This window comes from Lactuca sativa, chromosome 4, assembly GCF_002870075.4.
Source record: "Lactuca sativa cultivar Salinas chromosome 4, Lsat_Salinas_v11, whole genome shotgun sequence".
Classification (NCBI taxonomy): Eukaryota; Viridiplantae; Streptophyta; class Magnoliopsida; order Asterales; family Asteraceae; genus Lactuca; species Lactuca sativa.
The window spans coordinates 336,494,577-336,502,433 of record NC_056626.2 but is presented as its reverse complement, the minus strand read 5'-3'; positions in this window follow the sequence as shown (position 1 = coordinate 336,502,433).

Genomic DNA, 7,857 nt, shown 5'->3' with positions numbered 1-7,857 from the left:
AGCGAGTAGGAGATCTGCTCGTGGGGACTCGGCGAGTCAGATCGCGAGTCGGTTCTTTCGTCGCAAGTAGTGAATTAAGGGTGACTCAGTGAGTGAGAAGAGGGACTTGTCGAGTAGGATCGGGTTAGTAGGAGAAGGACTCGTCGAGTCTGTGCCATGACTCGACGAGTCCAGTCAATTGGAAGTTGACTTTGACCAAGGAGTTGACCTTCGACCAAGGGTGGGTCAGTCATCTGACCTAAGGGTGTTTATGAGGGGCTAATCTATGTTTATGATTTATAGCCAGAGGATTACCGGTTCAGTAGTCAGGCGCTTAGCAAGCAGACTTTCAACAACTACTTTTCGAGGTGAGTTTCCTTCCAGTAAGAACGGGTCTAAGGCACCAAGGTCGGCCCGTATAGACGATATGATAGTATCGGAGTGTGGGCAGAGCCCGTATCTCTTAGTTGAGTCTGATGATGATATATGCTAGTGTGGTAGAATTGTTTATACTCGTTGTATGTGTGATACTTGTATATTATGGTTTAGTAGCGGAGTGTGGGCGAGGCCTATATCTCCCAGATAGCTGAGTGTGGGCGAGGCCCGTATCTCCCAGATAGCGGAGTGTGGGCGAGGCCCATATCTCCCAGATAGCAGAGAGTGGGCGAGGCCCGTATCTCCCAGATAGCGGAGTCTGGGCGAGGCCCGTATCTCCCAGATAGCGGAGTGTGGGCGAGGCCCATATCTCCCAGATAGCGGAGTGTGGGCGAGGACCGTATCTCCCAGCTAGCGGAGTGTGGGCGAGGCCCGTATCTCCATGAGTGTGGGCGAGGCCCGTATCTCCTAGCTGTTCATTATATGATTGTATGGTATGTGGTATTATGAGGGAACTTACTAAGCTTCGTGCTTACAGATTACAGTTTTGTTTTCAGGTACCTCTTTTTCGAAGGGGAAGGAGCTAGCGCGGTAGCGACATATCATACACGCACATTGTTTTCCGCATCATGAGTTATTCTGGGATTTGTACTCTGACATTATGGTTGTTTTCATGTTTTGGTTTTCGGACACGAAATATGTTTATGAAATGATGGAATCAAAGGATGTTTAATCACAAATGTTTTCCAAAGTGTTGATTTAAAAATGAAATTTTTGGTCGTGAAAATTGGGTTGTTACAAGTTGGTATCAGAGCCCTGGTTTGAGGGATTCGGACACACCTTCGGGGGTGTCTAGACTCAAACCGAGGGATTAATTGATTTTATAAGAAAGTGGTTTTTTGAAGAATAAAACAGAAGAGTTTTTTTAGAAAGAACAAGTGTGTGATGTGCGCGACCGGCCGAGCTCAAGTAAGTATTCCCCAAAGTACCCATACAAGTTTATGTTACGTTTATCAGTTTTAGTAGAACAGCATGCTAGAATAGGACTAAGGATCTAGGAGTGATGCCTTATGTGCCTGCTTTATGTGCTTTAACTTATGAGAGTTGCATGCTAGATTTGAGTAGACAGCAGTAAGATAGCCTGTCTAGGTTATGCCTGATAGTATGAGCTTAGCATTGTATTCTAGTGCAGTTCCTGTTATGAGGATAGAGTTGCTTAAGACTGTTCCTTTTTTCGTCCGAATGTTGTTTGCTTTGTGCTATGTAGGCTTTGAGTGATGGGAGTTAGCTGTTAGGTGAATACGTTAAAGTCACATGTGATCAGGGTTGAATAATCTCAGAGTGTTGGATTTGACCCTATTGCGTAGCTCTTGTTTGAGTCCTAACCGTTGTAGGGATGAGTCCCTTACTTGAAGGATTATCCGAGCCTCGTTGCATGTGATTGTATTCAGGTAATGGCTAATTGGCATTACAAAGGGACCTTCAGCAGCTGAGGACTGGGTTGGATGGAGTCAGAGGTTTCCTAGGGTAAGCCTAGAATAAGAGTAGCAAAGATCAACAGTAGTAAAAGGGATCTGGTGGAGTCAAGGCAGTCCTTGAGGAAGGTACGGATAGATGTGGAAGGTAGTATGAGCCCGTACTACTGAAAGCAGAGGATCCGTACCCGAATTAAGGAAGGCTGAGGCAAGACCAGGGAACTTGTAATAGATGTGGTCCCTTTAAGAGGTATCAGTATCACTAATGGTTGCCTGTGTGTATTGCAGAATGGTGGTGCTACGTCAGAGGCCAGCAGGTGGCAGTTTTGGAGAGGGATCAGGTTCCGAGCCAGTAGATGAGAGGCTACGCGAGTTCATCGCGTCAGAGATCACCAGAGGCATCCTTGAGTCGACCCCCATCATTTTCGGGTCGATCAAGGAAGGGATAGTTGAGCTGATGGAGGACCGCCTCAGGGAGTTCAGGAGTGACATGGCATCTGGCCAGTCAAGGTCTCGCACACTGTCCTTTAAGGACTTCAGGGGCAGTGGTGCGCAAGATTTCCATGGGGCGAAGGACCCCATTGCTGCCAGACGATGGATGGGGACATTGAGTCCGCACAGCTGACCAGCTTCTGCCCCGAGGGGTCGAAGGTGAGACACGCAACAGGGTGTTTGAGAGACAGAGCTAGAGACTGGTAGGATTCTGTTGGTGACTCATTGGGAGCCTCGACTGTTGAGGCTATGACATGGTCGGATTTTGTGACCTGGTTCCAAGCAGAGTTTACACCAACAGTAGAGCTTCCGCAGCTGGCCAGAGAGTTTTTGAACATGAGACAGACTATGGAGACTGTGGCGGAGATCATCGCCAAGTCCCGGGAGAAGGCATTGTTAGTGCCCCAGTATGCGGGAGATGAGGATATGAGGAGGACCCGCTATCATGACATGCTACGGGCTGACATCTGAGAGCATGTTAGCTTTTCAGCTTGCCCTACCCTGGAGTCCATGATTGCCAGGGCAAGGGAGATGGAGAATGATTTGGAGCATATCCAGAAGAGGAAGGCAGAGGCGGGGCAGGTGGCTGGGGCTTCGGGGAAGAAGCTCAGGGGATCAGATGGTAGGCCAAAAGGCCAAGGAGGACCGGGCCACTACGGGAAATGCAGCAGGTCACACGAGGGAGCATGTAGATTGGGATTGTCGGGTTGCTACAAGTGCAACAAAACGGGACACTTTAGCAGGGATTGTAATGCCCCTGCCTCGGTTGTTCAGACATCTGAGTTGTTGTGTTTCCACTGCAACCAAAGGGGCCACAAGAGGGCCAATTGCCCCCAGTTGTGTCACACCCCGAAACCGATGGAGGAAACGTTCCGGGGTGGAGGACGTCATGTAGTATCGCAACCAATGTACATAGTAATCGTAGTAAACACAACCATTACATTACATAGAAATATTTACATTGTATGAAAACAAAGTGTTACAAGTGTTATACATATATATCATATGAACAAAAGATAAGACGAGTCTTCTATACGCTCCGTCTTCTCCAAAATATTGTGGTGTACCTGTCTAATGCGGACCTGAGAATACAAGCAGTTTGAAAATCAGCATAAAGCTGGTGAGTTCATAAGCGGTTTGTTTTATGAAAATGAACAAGTTTCCTTTAGTTTTCTGAAAACAGTTGTTTTTCAAGAAAATCCCATATTTTCTTATAAGTAAGTTTTGGTTATCCGTTTGTTACACAATCAAGTTAGGAACAGTTCGTAATCCAAGAAAATCCCATATTTTCTTATATGTAAGTTTGGTTATCCGTTTATTATAAATTTCGGTTATGAACAATTTATTATCCCAGGAAAAACCCTTATTTTTCTAAAAGTCGTGGTTAGTTCTTGGTTCGGAATGCAATGTACTAGTATCTATCATACTTGTAGTATTAGATAGGTATTCTGAAAGCCTGGTTATCCTATACACGATTGTCGAATATCTACTATACTTATCCGAAATTTCGAATCTTTGGAGACACTCAGAGACGTACACTACCTGTATATTCGAAGTTCTAGTGACATCCAAAGGCGTGTTTTAGACGTATTTTCGAAGCTCTGTCGATATCCAAAGGCGTATATTTTCAAAACTCTGTCGATATCCAAAGGAGTACTTTCAAATTATTTCTGAAACTTTGGTGACACTCAAGGCGTACACTAGCTGTATTTTCGAAGTTTTGGTGCCATCCAAAGGCGTGCACTAGCTGTACTTTTGAAGTTCTGCTACTATCCGAAGGTGTATTTTATTAGTAATAATCCTAATTCATGATTAGCATGAATCCTTCGTAGATTATAAAATGTAATATAGACTATAACATTTTATAAAGAAATCTACAATTAGTCTGAAAGCTAACTCTGCAAGTCAAACTGTTGGTTAATACGGTTTTCGATATTAAAAGCATACAAAATATGAACATTTGAACTGAAATAATAAGTTTGATTACAAGATTTCCTTGTACTTTTGCTTGTATTCCCCCTAAAAACATTTGAAAAACACGGAAAAAGGAGTAGGGGTATGAACTCACCAGTCGAGGAATGTTTCGGTTAGGGTGCTAAGTGTCAGTTCGGGGCTTGAACACGTGCGAGGTTCCTATGTAATATGAAGAGATACATAATTGTATCTAATTATACTTTGAACCACTAATTAGATAAGACAGTACACTCCGAGGCGTGAAAACACTTCATTTCAAGTGTTAGGAGTGACCCGGGTAGCATCTAAGGGTGTGTATGGCTTGAATATGGAGTTTGCTCTTCAAGAGTAAACTCCTAAAGGATTTTTCGGCCCAATGACCAACTCCCCATGAGTTTACGGCCGTGCTTAATGGTCTTATAACTCTTGTGGGTGATGCTAGGCTTAGACTTAAGGCAATTGAATGGAATTTGAACAACATAAGGACCATTTGAGGAGCTTACGGAAGTAAACTAGGAGTTTACGGTCGTAAACTCTTATGTACCTAATCTTATTGTGTTTTGGTGGTCCTAGGTCAATCACAAGTGTTTCTAGTCAAAAGTACAAGCCATGGAAGGAAGTTAGGGCACCATTTGACCACCACAAAGGAGTTTACGGTCCAGGAACCATTCCTTGGGGGGTTTATGGCCGTGAACTCCTAAGGGAATGGTTTCTTTCATGTTTAAGGCCCTTAACACATTGGTGGATGATTCTAGACTTTATTCCAAGGCTTAGGAGGTGTTTAAGGGGCATTTTAACACCTAAAAAGGGGTTTACGGCCTATGAAAGGGTGTTTACGGTCCAAGCATGTTCTTGGGCTGTAAACTCATGTTTACCCCTGAAATGTTAAGGTTTTGGTGTTCTAAGTCCAGTATTGTAAGCCCCTAAGTCATATCTAAGCTCCAAAAGTGGTTTGGATGGGTTTTGAGGCTCAAAAAACCCATTCATGTGTGTTTGCGGCGTAAGGGTGTTCCTGGGCCGTAAACACATGTTTTTGGTCCTATTTCATGATTTTGCCACGAATTTGTAAGCTAAACATGTTAATCTGTGAGCTAGGATGGATAACTTACCGATTTGGAGCTTGAATTGGGCGGTTCTTGGATCAAAAGGTTGGATTTGTAGAGAGAGGGTGAAAAAGCTTCAAATTAAGTTCTTTCAACATTATATATGGTTTAAGTTTGAAGCCCGGTGGAATTCTACCCGATACTGGCGTTAAACGAGACTTTTGGTCGTACCCGATTTAGTTATTTGTAACCTGACGGGATAAAACTAAAAATTTTCCAAATAATAATTTGGGATGTTTTCACGCATTACTAATGGATTTGAACACTCACGAGGTCATTATAAAAGTCTTAATTTAAATGACCTAATCCAAAATGTTATCGGGAAAATTGAAAGACAAACGAGTTGTACTGACGGAAACGGGTTACAGCGACGGAATAATTTACGGTTTGTCACATTATCCCCCCGTTAGAGGGAATTTGGTCTCAAAATTAAGAATTAAGACACAATCATGGGTTTGGAAAGAGACGTGGTTATTTCTGTTTTATTGAGTCTTCGTGCTCCCAAGTGAACTCAGGTCCTCGCATGACATTCCAGCGAACCTTCACTTATCGGGATACGGCTTTATTTCGCACGTTTAATCTCTCGATCTATGATTTCGATTAGTTCTTCCATGAGGTTCAGACTTTCGTTGATTTCGGTCTCATCAAAGGGATTATTAGGGTTTCATCGGATAGGTACTTCTTAAGAATAGAGACGTGGAATACAGGGTGAATGTTGCTAAGTTCTGAAGGTAGTCGGAGTTTGTAGTCTACGGGACCGATTCTAGCGAGGATTTCGAAAGGTCCTATGTACCTCGGGTTAAGTTTTACGCGTTTTCCAAAGCATATCATGCCTTTTCGGGGGTAAGACCTTTAACAGGACACAATTTCCAACAAAAGGGTACACCTTTCTGTGTCGAAGTGGTTAGGGGTTAGGCGATTTTGGATGAATTCTGGATGAACCTGCGATAGTAGCCAGCGAGACCCAAGAATTGACGGATTTTTGTGGGTGTCTTCGGTGTCGACTAATTCTCTATCGTTTGGATTTTGGATGGGTCCATGTGTATGTCTTCTTCGCTTACCACGTGACCAAGGATAGTGGTTAGACCGAAAGGCATCACTACGATCTCGTAGTGACCATATCGAGTTATGAATGCTGTCTTGGAAACATCATTCTCATGAACTCGAAGCTGACGATACTCTGATCTAAGGTCTATCTTTGAGAAGTAACTGGCTCCCTGAAGTTGATCGAAAAGGTCATATATTCGACGAAGAGGATACCGGTTTTTGATGGTTTATTTGTTCAACTTGCGGTAGTCGGTATACATCCGGAAAGATCCATATTCTTCTTTACAAACAATACCGGGGCTCCCCAGGGTGAGGAACTCGGTTTGATGAATCCTTTGTGGAGTAGCTTATTAAGCTGAATGGATAACTTCTGCATTTCTGCTGGCGCTAAGCGATAGGAAGATTTGGCTACAGGATTTGCTCCAGGAATTTGGTCGACGCGAAACTCGACTTGATGTTCGGGAGGAATTCCCGGGAGCTCTTCGGAAAAGACATCATGAAAATTGCAAACTTTGGGGATGCTCTCGAGGTATTTAACTTCCTATTTCTTGTTGATTACATAGGCTAGGAATACATGACACTCCTTTCGTAGAAGCTTTTGAGCTTTGATGTACGAAATGATGCGAAGATTGGAATTAAGTTTATCGCTGTAGATCCTAAGGGTCTGGTCAAAGGGGAGATTGGGACGGATGGCTTTTTCGAAACAAAAGGATATCAGCATGATTGGGACTCAACCAATCCATGCCAATGATAACATCAAAGCTCTTTATGGAAACTAGCATTAGGTCAATGGGAAAGAATGATCGTTCAGGGTAAGGGTGCATCCTATGAATATATCGTTAGCGTTCTCTTTCTCACCGTTAGCCGTCTCGATGGTAAACTTTTCGGTTACTAGTTGAGGACTATGTTTAAGGAGATGTTTGAATGAATAGCTAACATATTTTCTTTCAATACTAGAATCAAAAAGGATTGCAAGCATAAGAGTTGTCGAGAAGGAATATACCTGTGGCGAAGGTGGGATCAACGACTGCCTCATCTCGTCCCATGGCTAGGACTCTCCCGGTGTTGCCAGTTGCTGCTGCCTTGGGGCAGTTTCTCTTGTAATGCCCGACTTCGCTGCAACCGTAGCAAGCTTGACTGATGCCCGCTCCGGAAGCTTGATTGGTTTATTGGGTTGGTGTTCTGCAGCTTCGCGCAAGGTGACCCTCCTGGCCATAGTTTTTACAAAACTTTTCACAACAGGGACCGGGGATGCGATGGTGGTAACTGCACCTGTTGCACCATGAGAGAATACCAGCATATCCAGTGGTAGGTGCTTGAGCTGAGGAACCGACAACAGAAACAGCAGCAGGGGTAGTAGCAGCGTGGACTGCCACTGTTTGCTGTTTCTTCGTAGACTCCTGTGAAGACTGACACTTCTTCTTCTTCCAAAA